At 35.9% G+C, this 14933-nt stretch overlaps 1 protein-coding gene across 2 annotated transcripts in view; it reads right to left on the bottom strand.

The window, feature by feature from the left end:
* The window catches only part of Ssh2 (slingshot protein phosphatase 2), a 252863-nt gene that overhangs the window by 156831 nt on the left and 81099 nt on the right, over window positions 1–14933 (bottom strand). The window lies entirely within an intron of this gene.

Here is a 14933-nt window from a genome sequence, read left to right as displayed (position 1 = left end):
ATCTAAGCAATGAGCACAACTTCTGAGTGCTTATGACCAAGTCACCAACACCATCAACATAATGGTTACCACTTACAATGTGGCAAGCATTGTGCACAACATTTTAAGTGCACTGTCCTACTTATTCTCCATAAACTCAGAGGGTAAATGGTATACATTTTTTATTTGAATGTACACATAACAAAGGACAAATCACTGTAATTAATAAAACACTGAATCACACTTTAAGTAAAATTTTTTTGGTTTTGTTTTCCAAGACAGGTTCTTGCTATGTAGTCCAGGTTGGTTTCAAATTCACATCCTACTGCGTCAGCCTGTAGAGTGCTAAAATAAGTTATATGCTACCATGCCTGACCACAATTTTTGTATTTTTAGTGGGACTAAACTAATAGTCTTATAATTTATGGCAATTTAAACTCAGTGAATATTTTACAGATGAAGAAACCAAAATTCACAAAAAGCAAGTAAGTTGCCCAAGCAAACTCATGTGATGAAGGTAGAATGAAGGCCAGCATATACTTCCTAACCTATTGAAAATCATATACTTCTGCCTGACCGTGGTTAGCAATTATTATACATTACTGTATTATACAGCTTTTCACAGAGACAAGAATATTGGCATGAAGGGAAAGTGACAAAAGATGATAGAATGACACAGAGAGGCTAACTTTTAAATTTGCTCTCTGAATTTTATATTTGTTCTCCCATCACTTCTGTCTTACCTGGCATATATAGAAGTAGGAGGAGAAAAATAACCTCAAATAATATGTGTACTGTCTGTCAAAGAGTCATCTACATTCTCTAGTTTATAAAGCCATCCCCATCTACCTCTGGATAATTTTTTTTTATATTCCTGGGCAGCCAAGCCAGTTCTATAAATTTCCCCCTGTTATTCCCAATACTGATTTTAAGGATGCCTATTACTTTCTCCAAAGAGAATACCACAAAGATTCTACTCCCAGAGGAAGTGCAGGTGTAAGGTGTTATAGTGCTTTACATTATCTGCCTGTAGGGAGATTTTAGATTCAAAAGGTATGCTCTTTAGGAACTCAAAAAAGGTGCTAAAATAGAAAAGAAATGACTGTCTCAGGAATCAACAGTGAGAACCTGGAAGAATGAAAAAAAAAAAAAAAAAGACTCAGATGAGCAAAAATGAATTTTGTTTTTGTGCCCAAGGGAATTCTAATATATAGAAATTATTTCCTGGGATGTCATTTAACAAATAGTGCTTCATTGTTATTACTGATTAATAGATCTCAAGTTCTGATGTAGTTCTGTCACATTATTTTTTTAATAGTACAAAGTATTATATAATGAAGAATGTATCTAACATATATTGAAGTTACTGAGGCACAATAATAAAGTGAAAATCTGTAAACACCATTCCACCTAAGAGCTGGAATAGTATCAGTAACTACACTTAGTTCCCATTTCCCATTCCTTTCCTATTCTTATGATATGACTACAATCCTAAAGTTTATCATTTTCTTGACTTTACTCATTTTATCATAAAAATTTAAACATACCACAAAGTTGAAAGACCTCATAGTGAGCCTGTATGATTACCACCTGGATTCTACCATTAACATTTTCTATACTTGCTTTATCACATATCTACTCATTCTCTCTGTTCCTCCATCAACCCATTTATTTTTTTGATGTATTCCAACATTAAATACTGACACAAGTATACTTTCCCTTAAAGGCATATAACTAGAACTATAGTTCTTTTTTTTAAGTTCAAATTTATGTACACTAAAATGCATAAATTTTAAGTACACCATCCCGTGAATTTTGACAAATGCATATACTTGTGTAACTCAAACTGCTATCAAAAAAGGTATCATGTAGTATATATTCTTTAATAGGAGGCTCTTTTCACTCACAGTATTTTTGAGACTCATCTATGCTGTTGCAATAAACAGTAGTCTTTTTTATTACTGAGGATTCCATCATATGGATATACTACAGTTTATTCACTCTCCTATTTATAGGTACACATAGGTGGTTTGAGTTTTTTCTGTTATGCATAAAGATATTATATAAAAATAACTTTGGGGTATTTTCCTTTTTTGTGGGCATATATTTTTGTTTCTTTGGGTCATGAATTATGCATTTGTGGTTTTACAGAACATTGCCAGGCCTTTTTCCAAATTGTTCACACCACCTCATACTTTCATCAACAATGAATGAATTACAACTGAAGTTTAATTAGCAGTTTTTGCTTCTATGGTTATTGTTTGTGTTCTCAGAAACCTTTGCCTACCTTTAGTCATAAAGGTACTCTACCATATTTTCTTACAAAAGCATTATGTGTTTACAGATAATGTCTATGATTCCAATTAAATTAATATTTGTATATAGTATAAGGTAGAGGTACAAATTCATTTTTCCCATATGAATAAATATCCAGTCTTAAAACACTATTTGTTGAAATACTTTCCTTTCTCCATAGTATTATTTGGTTTGTTTCTAAGAAATAAATCAACAGTGCTATGGTTAGGATCATAAATGTTCCCTCAAATGTGGTGAGGGCTTGGTCCTCAATGTTGCAAAGTTTAGAGGTGGGGTTTTTGGGAAGTGAATGGATCATGAAGGCTCTGATATCATCAATGGGTTTACCCACTGATGGGCTCAGAACTGAATGGATTCTTGGGAGGTGGTGGAAACTATAGGATGGAGGTGGGTCCTGGGGGGCATTCCCTGGAAGAATGTATTTTGGCCCTGTCTCTCTTTTCCTCCCTCCCTTACGGTTTCCTGGCCACGATGAGGTGTGCAGCTTTCCTCTGCCATGCCCTTCTGCTATAATTCTGTGCCCTACCACAACCCGTTAACAGTGGAGCTAGCCAACCATCAAGTGCTGTCTCTAAAACCATGAACCAAAGTAAAGTTTTCCTCTTGTCAGTTGATTTTTCTCAGGTATTTTGTAAAAGTAACATAAAGCTAACTAACATAGTTGGTCTCAATGAAGGCTGATTTGTCTTCTCTACATAATTCCATAGATCAGCTAGCTGTGAATCGTTATGCTAATATCACACCAACTCAATGTTTGTAGTTTATAGAAAGTTTTGACAGAAATATAAATCCTTTATTTCATTTTTCTTTTTCAAGGTTGCTTTATCTCTAGTAAGACTATTTGTCTTCATGTGTACCTTTTCTGATATTAATATAGCTACTCTAGGCTCATGCTCATTATTTGCAAGACATATTTTAAAATTCCTTTGTATTTTTAAGAATGTCTCTGATAAACAAAATATAATTGGATCATACTTCATGCTATCCATTGTGACTATATTTGCCTTTTAATTTTAGTCTTTCTCCCATAACTACTAATGTAATTACTGATATAATTAGATTTGAGTCTACTATGTTACTATTATTTTCAGTTTGTCTCTTGTACTTTTATTTCTCTGTTCTTCCTTTTATGACTTCTTTTGTATTATTTATATTTTAGGATTTCATTTTATCTATTAATTTGCATTATTCTTATTTCCTCATTTAAAAAATTAGACATCTATAGTCTTACTGTATTATTTAGTTTTGATTGGGAGCTTTTAAAAATTGTACTGTACTATGTGTTATCTTCTCAATATGCTTTTAAAAAACTAAACATTATGCTAGCCAGATTCATCCATTTACTACATATAGTTTTAGTTCACCCATCTTTACTTGAGAATCCAAGATTTTATTTCTGTGAATGTATCAAAGATTATTCTTTCTTCTTATATAGTGAAGTTGAGCATTCTCTCATATGTTTATGGGCTACTACAAGTTTCATACACTTGCCTTCATTCCTAAAATAAGCATACCAAGAAAGGATACTTCCAATTACTTTCATCTCTTTGGTAGATTTTTCTATTAATGACAATTATAATGGCAGTAGAGCAGGGAAAACCACTGATATCCTTGATGCTTCCTTATAGCTCACAAATAGCCAAAACCAGTTATGTTTACAGCGGTGAACTTACATTTGTTGAGTACCACTATGTGCCAATATTTTATATGTTATTTCATTTAATGCACACCACAACCCTATGGAACTTACACAAAGCAAATTAAGTAGTAGTCAGCATTTGAACCAGGGAAGTCCTTCCTATCTGTTATAACTAACTGTAGCTACACTAAAGATTTGATTTTATATTCCAAATTGGGATGTGGGGGAGAGCTGAAGAACACATATCGTTTTATAAAAAAAATACCTTTTATATTTTTCCTCTCAGACTTCACAAGTTAAAGTAGTGCTGAAAGAGTTGAAAAGTCTCTTGGTACATAAATAAATGTTTCTAACACAAGATGCCCAAATGCAGTAATTCTTTTCTTAATGTTTTAATAGCCAGGCAAGTGAATCATTTGCTTTCCTTTCAATTTACTTGAAACAATAAACCTAAAGGTGAGAAAAGGAGGCAGAAAATATTTCATATATCAAACAGGGTAAAATGGAATTAAAAGAAATGAAGAAAATATGTGCGTTTATTTCAGCAAAATTCAATGTCAGAAATGCAAAGATACAATACTGCTTATTCACTAAGAATATCGGGGAGTAGAGTTATCTTGAAGAATGGCATTCATATGATAGCTGAAGAATGCTTACCATTCTAACAAGTGCAGCTCCAAGATACAGCCACCTACTTTGTTACATAACTTAGCTTTTCACAATATTACAAATTACCAGGAGAGCCGGGCGTGGTGGTGCACACCTACAATCCCTGCACTCAGGATGTTGAGGCAGGAGGATCACTGTGAGTTTGAAGCCAGCCTGGACTATATAAGTGAGTTTGAGGCCAGCCTGTACTATGTAGTGAGACCCTGCCTCAAACAAGAAAAAAGGAAAGAAAGAAAGAAAAATAAGAAATTACCAGGAGAAAAAAAGTAGGGATTGATCTTAGTTTCTTACTGAATACAATAATTTCTTATATATATAGTCAGGAGTTAAATGACTTAAAACACTTTCTTGACTTTCCTATAGTCTAAATTCCAGAGCCTTATTGTTAAATATTTTATATTTAAAGTATATTGATATTTATTAATTTGACTAAGAAACAATATCCTATGACACCCTAGATGCACATTTAACTTTAGGATGTTTAGGAACCATTAAGAATTTATTTTTTAATTTTAAAGGGAAAAAAACCACAAAATTTCAAGACAATAGCAGGGTAACAATGGTTAATACAGTGCATATAATTATCTTCAAATTAGTTACTCAGAGTAGAAGATATATGCACTCAATTGTCTAAATAATATTAGGACAAACTTTTCTTTTTCAATGATCTAAGAGAAATTAGTAATATAACTATCTTAACTATCTTGTACACACACACGCACACACACAAACACAGGTAAATTTTTGCTTTCCCTTCTTTCTTTTCTCCTTTCTCCCACCCCAGTTTCTTTCCTTTTGAACAACTTCTTCCCATTTCACAATATCTATTATAAATTTTGATCTTATTTATCCTTTCAGCTTACTAAGGAGACAATACAATGTTTGCACATGTGTGTCTGGTTTATTTCACTTATGAGTATGGTCTCTAATTGCATCTATTTACCTATAAAAGTTTATTTTTCTTTATGACTGCATAGTACTCCAATTATATAAAAAGGCCACATCTTTTTTATACATTCTTCGATTGATGGGCACTTGGGTTGTTTCCAAGACACAGCTATTACAAATTGTGCTGCTATAAACTTGGCTGCATCTGTATTGCTGTGGTACAATGTTTTTAATTCTTCTGGGAAGATACCCAGAAGGGGAGTAGTTGGGTCAAACGAGACCTCCCATCCTAGTTTTCTGAGAAATCTCCACACTGATTTCCACAGTGGTTGCATCAATCTACTCTCCCACCAACAATGGAGAGGTTCCTTTTTCCCCACAGCACATCCAGCATTTGTTATTGGTTGATTTCTTGATGACAGCCGTTCTTTCTGGGGTGAGATGGAATCTCAGTGTTGTTTTAATTCGCATCTCTCAAATGACCAGTGATGTTGAACATTTTTTCATACATTTATTTGCTGTTTGTATTTGTTCATCTGAGAAGTGTGTATTCATCTCCAATGCCCATTTTTTGGATTGGGTCATCAAATTTGGGAGGTCTGATATTTTTGAGTTCTTTATATGTTCTCTATAGTAATCCTTTTCTCTGAGGAACAGCTGGAAACATTTTTTCCCACACTGTGGGCTGTCTCTTCACTCTATTGGTGGTTTCTCCTGCTGTGCAAAAGTTGTTAATAAGATGATATCCCATTTGTTGATTCTTTGTGATAGTTTTTGTGTGATTGGGGTTTTAGTCATAAAGTCTACCTACACCAATATCTTGAAGAGTTTTACCTATTCTATCCTCCAGCAGATTTAATATTTCTGTCTTAATATTTAGATCTTTGATCCATTTTGAATTTAGTTTACTGATGGTGTAAGACACGTGTCCAGTTATAATCTTTGGCATTTGCAGAGCCAGTTTTTGCAGTACCATTTATTAAAGAGGCTATCTTTCTTCCACTGTGTGTTTGGCCCCTCTGTCAAATATAAGGTGGCTGAATATGTCTGGAGTTGTTTTACACCTTCTAATCTGTTCCATTGATCTTTGGGTCTATTTTTTTTTCCAGGATCATGCTGTTTTTACCACAGTAGCTTTATTGTATAATTTCAAGTCAGGGATTGTGATGTCTTGGTCTTGCCTTTGTTGCCCAGAATTACCTTTGCTATTCTAGATCTCTGGTTCCAACTGAATTTTAGGAGTGTTTCCTCTAATTCTGTGAGATATGCTATTGGAATTTTGACTGGAATTGCATTAAATTTGTATAACAGTTTTGGAAGTATGGCCATTTTCACTATATTGTTTCTTCCTACCCAAGAGTAAGGGATATCTTTCCATTTTCTGATATCTTCTTTAATCTCCTTTTTTAGAGTACTGTAGTTTTCAATGTTGAGGTCTTTTACACCTTTCATTAGATTTGTCCCTATGTATTTCATTTTTCTGGATGCTATTGTAAAAGGTGTTGTTTCCCTAATTTCTTGCTTAGTGAGTTTGTTATTTGTGTATAGGAAGGCTATTGATTTTTCAGGCAGGCACTTATGCCACTGACCTATATCCCCGGCCCTAGGCTGTTGATTTTTGAGTGTTGACTTTGTATCCAGCTATGCTACTGAATTTGCCTATTAAATCTTGCAGCTTTTTAGTGAAGTTTTGGGGTCTTCTACATAGAGTATCATGTCATCTACAAATAATGATAATTTAATTTTTTCCTTTTCTATTATTATTCCTTTTATTTCTTTTGTCTAATTGCTCTGGCTAAAGTTTCCAGAACTATGTTGAATAAGAGTAGTGACAGTGGACGTCCTTGTCTTGTTCCTGATTTTAGAGTGAAAGCTTTCAGTTTTTGTCCATTTAGTATGATGCTGGCTGTTGTTTTGTCATAGATGGCTCTTATCAGATTGAGATAAAGACCACCATCTATTCAGATTTTCTGTAAGGTTTTTTTTTTTTTTTTTTTTTTCTGTAAGGTTTTTATCATGAGTGAGTGCTGGACTTTGTAAAAAACTTTTTCTCAGTCTGTTGAGATGATCAGATGATTTTTGTCCTTGGCTCTGTTAATATGTGTATTACATTTATTGATTTACATATGTTGAACTATCCCTGCATTCCTGGGATGAACTGGACTTGGTCATGGTGTATAATCTTGATGATTTACTGCATTCTGTTTGCCAGTAACTTACTGAGGATTTTTGCATCTTTGTTTATGAGGGAGATTGGCCTGTACTACTCTTTCTTAGTTGGGTCCTTCTCTGGTTTTGTTATCAGGGTAATGCTTGCTCCAGAAATGAATTTGGGAGTATTGCTTCCTATTCATTTTCATTAAGGAGTTTGAGAAGTAGTGGTGTTACGTGTTCTTTAAATTTTTTGTAGAGTTCAGCAGTGAATCCATCACAGTCTGGGCTTTTCTTTGTTAGTAGACTTTTAATTACATCTTCAATTTCATTGATTGATATTCGTATATTCAGGACTTTTATCTCTTTTTGATGCAGCTTGGTAATTCATATGTATCTAGGAATCTGTCCATTTCTTCTGATTTTCCATCTTATTAGGATACAAGTTTTTGAAGTAGGTATAGATGATTTTCTGGATTTCTGCACAGTCCATTGTAATTTCATCCTTTTCATTCCTAATTGCATGGATTTGAGTTTTTTCCTTTTTTGAAAAGGTTGGATAAGGGTTTGTTGATTTACTTAATCTTTAAAAGAACCAATCTCTTCAATTCATTGATTTTTTAATTGTTTTCTTAGTCTCCAATGCATTAATTTCTGCTCTGATCTTTATAATTTCCTTCCTTGTATGAGCTTTTGGTTTAGCCTGTTCTTTTTCTAGAAGCTTGAGGTTCACCATTAAGTTGTTTATTTGCACTTGCTCTGTTTTCCTGATATGGGTATTCACTGCAATAGATTTCTCTTTTAGAACTGCCTTCACTGTGTCCCATAAGTTCCAGTATGTTGTACTGTCATTATTATTTAATTGTACAAACTGTCTAATTTCTTCTTTAATTTCATCTGTGACTGATTGGTTATCCGGGAGAGTGCTATTTAATTTCTATGTGTTTATGAAGTTCTTGTGGTTTCTTTTGCCACTGATTTACAATTTTATTGTACTGTATTCTGATAATATGCATGGGATAATTTCAATTCCTTTGCCTTTCTTTAAGCATTTTTTTATGAAGTAGTATGTGGTCCATTTTGGAGAATGCTCAGCTGAGGAGAATGTGTATTCTGATGTTGTGGGGTGGAACACTCTGTAGACATGTACTAAGTCCATTTGTTCAAAAGTTTGGTTCAATTCTAATAATTCATTGTTGATATTTTGTCTAGTTGATCTGTCTTTGTGACAGTAGGTATTGAGATCCCCAAATACAATTGTATTAGGGCTTATTTGATTTTTCATGTCTGTTAATATTTGTTTTATATAGCTGGGTGCACAGGCATTTGTTGCATATATATTTATGATTGTTATCTCTTCCTCTTGGATCATTCCCTTTACAAAGATGTAGTGACCTTATTTGTCTCTCTTAATCAGTCTTGGCTTAGAATTCACTTTGTCTGCAAATAGAATAGCTACCCCTGCTTTTTTCTGGATTCCTGTCATATTGAGTATTGTTTTCCATCCTTTGACTTTCAGTTTATGAATTTCTTTTTGAATTAAATGTGTTTCTTGTATGCAGCATATTGTTGGGTCTTGCTTCCTGATCCATTCTGCTAATCTGTATCTTTTGATTGGTGAATTGAGCCCATTAACATTCATGGTTGTAACTGTTATATTTTGACTTATCCTTGTCATGTTATTATCCTGTTGTTAGCTCCCCCCTCTTTTTCCCTCCCTCTCTTTAATTGTTTGTCTGGCCTGGTGGAGTCCTTCTGTTGGAGTTCTGCAGTTGCAGTCCTTGTTATCTCTTTCTAGAATGTCCTTCAAAACATGTTGAAATGCTGATTTGGTGGTCCTAAATTTCCTCAGGTGTTCTTTGTCATGGAAGTATCTTATTTTTTCATCAGTTTTGAATGACAGTTTTGTAAAGTACATCAATCTGGGTTAAAGGTTGTTTTCCTTTAGAATTTGAAGTACTTCACTTCAAGCTCTCCTTGACTTGAGGGTTTGTGCTGAGGAGTCAGTTGTGATTCTTGTGGGTTTTCCTTTATAAGTGATTTGTTTCCTTTTCCTAACAGTTTTTAAGATTCTATTCTTGTGCTGAATTTCTGGAATCTTGATTATGATATGCCTGGCTATAGATGTGTTTTGACTGTGGCTCATTGGAGGTCTGTATGCCTCACTTATACATGTGTCAGTTTCTTTTTCCCTACCAGGCAAGTTTTCTGTCATGACATCTGTGAACAGTGTCTTTTTATATTATTTGTGCTATCTCCTGCTTTTTTCATTGACTCCAATCAATCTTAAGTTATTCTTGTTTGCCTCATCCAGCAGCTGCTGGATTGATTTCTCATGGTCCCTTGCTATTTTTAAGGGATCTTTCCTTTCATGATTGATAACCACAAGCCTTTTTTCTATATCTGAGATCCTATCCTCATTGGCTTAATCTGCTGCAGGTACTTTCAATGGAATCTTTATTCTCCTGGATAGCTGCTTGAATCTGCCTTATGGATTACATTTCTTTTCTATGTTGAGCATTCACATCTTTCATAATTTTCTTAAGCTCCTCTGTTTTTTTGTATCTGATCTAGAGTGGCTTTCACTGTGAATATCATGGTTTTCATTGAGAACACCATCTCTGCAGTTATCTGAGAAATTATTTCTGATTTGATTTTTTCTAGGGCCTCATTCAATTGCTTTGTTTTTACCACTTCAGAGGCTAAGTGGATGGCTTTTAGATGGTCTCACCTCATTTCTCCCTTGTATCTTGTTTAAGCGTCTTCTCATTTTCTTTCTTTCTTTTTTTTTTAATTCCTGGGGTGATGTTTATGAATTGTCTATGGTGGGTTGCTTTCTTGCTAGTATTTAGAACTCTTATGAAATGACTATTTCTTTGAAGTATCTTCCAGGTTTAACTGGTTTTTGGGTTTTGAGTCAGTTGCAGGAGCCTATGTCTTCAATTTGTTGGGGATGAGAAGTTGCTGCCTGTTTGTCCCTGGTTCTTTGGCACTGTGCCACAGTACTTTCTATGACCATTAGTCAATCTCAGCCTTAGAATACCAGGAAAAATAGCTGTTTACCACCATTATGTCACTTTTGGCTAAAGTGGTACCATCAGCAATAACAGTAGTAACAATCACAGCCTAGTAAATGACAAACTGAGGTAACCATTAATTTGCCACCTTTAACTGCATGAACTAGATTTGTAGTAATATAACACAATCTAAAACGGACCAGAAAATTATATGCAGTATATAAGTCCTTAACATGTCAATTTTACCCTCAGGGGTTAAAATTTAATAGGGGTTAAGAAAAAATAGAGACATAGAAGAAGAGGAAGAGATTAGAAATAAGGCTGGAAGACAAAGGTGATCACACTAACCTTGGGAAACTGGTGCAGAAAACAGGAGGGAAAGAGAGAAGAGATAAAAAGAAAAGAACAGGACAACAACCACAAAGAGGCTAGAAACCATGTTTACACTCATATAAAAACAAGACCAAACAATGAAGGAGAGAAAAGCAGAACAAAAAACCAAAAAAAAAAAAAAAAAAAAAAATCATTACCACAACAAAAAACAAACAAGAGAAAGAGGAAAAAAAAGTCCACTTCCAGGTTTGTCTCTGCTGTCACTGGTAGGCAACTTGTGCAGACAGAGTCCCAATCTGTGTTGATTTATCCCAGTAAGCCAGCAGTAGCTTTTTGGTGGGGTAGTGGATAATCTCAGTGAGCCTGCACCTCTGACCAAGACCAGACTCACTCAGCCTGCAGCCATCAGCACACCTTCCGAGGGCCTGATCCTAGCTGGGACGTGCTAAATGGAGCTGATAGCCATTCTGAGTTCTGAGCTCAGCTGGCCCCTGTCCAAGATGGCTCCCAGCCAATAGCTCTCTTGCACTGGATGACTGAGCTCTCAGCACTCCCCGCCAACTAGTGCAGTCCTTCACATCCACTGTTCCCCTCCCCTGCTGCATCTCTTTGTGGAGGCCTCTGGGGTCTCCAGTAGTCACTACTATATGTCTGCAGGTTTGAACTGCTCCTCTTTCCTAGTGAGTCCTGTCTCAGGGAGAAGGTGCTGCTGGCTACCTCCTTCTTTGTTGAAGTTTCTCCCTTCACTCTCTTTGTGGGCTTCAATTTGTGCCTCAGATCCTTCCTGCATCCAGGGGACCCACTTCTCTCCCTCTTGTCTTTTTCATGTTGCTATATTCCAGCATCTGGATGGCAACACTCAGAAAGGCTCTTTCTCTGGTGCTTACTCCACCATCTTGGTGCATCTCCCAACCATATATTAATTGGAAGATTGACGCACTATTATTAATCTGCTTAATACCTGAGCATAAAAGCATGTCACTAAGTAAAAGATGTTCTCTTGGATATAACTGGCTATGCATTTTCAGTTAGTGAGGATTCTATGTCAGTTACATTTCAGCTTTAGAAGAATAAAAGAATGGTTTTTATTGCTCAGGAGGTGGACAAAGCTAAGATCTAGAAGTAAGACCTTAGGCTTTCTTTTTGCTTTAAAGAATCATTTACTTGCTGTCATATATAGTAATTCATTCACTGTTCATTGACTACCTATGTTTTAGTACTATGTACCAGAGATTTAATGTAAACAAAACTTCTTATCCTGGGATAGTTCACATTGCAATGAGTAGTTCCCTAAACAGAAACTGTAATGATAATGATATTGAGGCTATAGCTGAAAGATGTGCAAAACACTATAGAAGAAACAAAGGAGGAAACAACTACCTGGGTTTGAGAAGTGCTTCACAGGAGTTAATCTTTAGGCTGGGCCTGAACTAGTGGGTTTTTGTCAGATGGAAGGTAAGAGCACATATTTCAGGCAGAAGGCTACCATGGGGCAGAAAATGGCAGTTTGAGAGTGATAAATTGGGAGAACAGTGAATAGTTGTGGGTTGCCAGAGCAAAGGTATAGGTTTTAGCATGTTGGGGTGAGGCTATTTGCTCTTATGACTTTATAGCCAGTATTGTAAGATAAAAGTTCTATGGTCAGGAAAGAAGGTTGTGGATTATCCATTAAATAGATATCAGATTATCCATCAGTCATCACTGCTGTTGGAAATAAATAGTGGGAGCTGATTTTCAGATAGTCTTTTCTAAGAGGAGGTATGAGCTTCTTAACCAGAAGAGATAATGCTGTGCTTCCAGCTTTTTTTTTTTTTTTTAAGATACTACTATGTTTCAGGCCAGCCTTAACTTGCTGTGTAGTCTAAGGTAGCTTTGAAGTTGTGATCCTTCCTCAGCCTCTCAACTGCTGGGACTACAGGCATGCTGCTTCATTTTTGCAAACAGAGGCAAGTAAAGGCATCATTCCTAACACTTGGTTGATTCTGATTGTAGGAGAAGGCTTAGAGCTCCTCCTAGAAACAAAGAAGATGGGGATGGAACCTGCTGTTTGGGATATTCATTGCTTTATAACAAATTTAGTACATCATTCTAGTTTATGATTTTGTGGGTCAGGAATTCAAGCAGTGATTAGCTGAGGAATTGACTCATCAGTCTTTCTTTAGTTATTTGGGATGCAGAGGCAGAAGTATCATAAGCTGGTCTGGGCAACCTAGAGAAACCCTGTCTGAAAAAATTTTAAAAAGGATGAAATGTAGTTCAGTGCTAAAGTACTTGCCTAGCATATGTGAGGCCCTGGGTTCAATCCCTAGCACTGCTGGGAAAAAGAAAAGAAAAGAAAGACACTATAGTCCAGTTAGTGCCCAATAAAAAAAAACCTTGAGTAATGAGTGTGGGGCTATCACTAGATATTTTTTGTCTATACTTATTCTACTTAAAAATTATTTTATGTGTGCCAGTGATATATGTGCACCCATGTTTATAGCAGCACAATTTGTTATAACTAAATCTTGGAAACAACCCAGATGCCCATCCACTGAGGAATGGATAAAAATGTTGTGGTATTTCTATACAATGGAGTATTACTCAGCTATTAAAAAAGATAAGATTCAAGGCTTTTGTAGGTAAATGGGTGCAACTAAAGACCATGCTCACAAGTGAAATAAGTCAGACCCACATGTGTAAACATCATATTATCTCCTTGGTGTAAGAACCATATACAACAGATGATAGGAAAGGGAAAGAAACTGCTCAAAGGAAGGAATGACTGGGATGAGGGAAAGAAGAAAAAAGAAAGAAGGCAGGCAAAATACAAATATATATATATATATATGAATAGCTGCAATGACTGTATTGCTGATGCCTGATGATGTATTAATGCTTACAGTCTTTTATGCTTTTTTTCTTTTTTTGGTTGTTTTTGTTTTTGTTTTTTTGGGTTTTTTTCTGGTACTGGGAATTGAACTCACGACCTTGCACTTGCCAGGCAGGCACGGTGCTGCTGAGCTAAATCCCCAGCCCCTCTTTTATGTTCTGATCAACTTTGCACGCTTGTGTCTGGTGGTCTGAGCAACTGATTTGAAGGTAACAATATGCAATGGAATTACAATGGTGAACTCCTACCATCTTGTCTAGTGAAACTCTATGTTATCGCTAATGTTTTATCGAAGAATTATTTTCTTATTCTCTTTAATGGTTTGAGCAGTCTTTCATTCTTACATCTGATAATCTGAGCAATGTAGTTGAGGACAGCGATATGCAATGTAACAACCACTGTTGAATCGTATTATTTTGTCTTGAGACCCTGTATCACTTTGAATGTTCTTGCTTTGATTTGTTTATGTTCGTGATATTGGTATGCTGATATTGTTCATTGTTTTTGTTTGTTTGTTTCTCATGTATTACTCTCTTTCAAATAAAATTATTTTATGTCTGCAACTTAATTTACTTATAATTTCTATTTAATTGTTAGCACTAAACTAAAGTCAAAATGGATCAAAGCTCTAAATATTAAAACAGAAACACTACCCCCAGAGGGAGGGCCCCTGGTGCACGGGGAGCCATGGGCAGGGAGTGCCGGTCTTCCAACCGGCACCTGGCTCCCTGCCTCATAGGCCCCCGGAGGGAGGGCCTCCAGTGCACGGGGAGCCATGCGGCCACGAGCGCTGTTGCGTGCCAGCCTTCAGGCTGGCTGTCACTGCTCAATTGAGAACCATCATGACACAGAGAAACAATGACACAATTGGCCCACCATGCACCGGCTGCAGATGCCCACCTATGGACGTGTGTGAATCGTTCAAACATGGAAAAACCCTTGGGAATACACGCTATACAACGGGCCACTCTTGCTCCTGCCGTTAAGAACCAGAAAGGTCTAGAGTTAGCAGAGGAGCAGCTGCTTAACAAGGACTTGGAGAACATGAGAATGCAGACTAAGTCTGAGG

The sequence above is a fragment of the Chinchilla lanigera genome, unplaced genomic scaffold (assembly GCF_000276665.1).
Source record: "Chinchilla lanigera isolate Chin_1 unplaced genomic scaffold, ChiLan1.0 scaffold00080, whole genome shotgun sequence".
NCBI lineage: Eukaryota > Metazoa > Chordata > Mammalia > Rodentia > Chinchillidae > Chinchilla > Chinchilla lanigera.
This window is presented reverse-complemented; position numbering and strand designations above follow the sequence as displayed.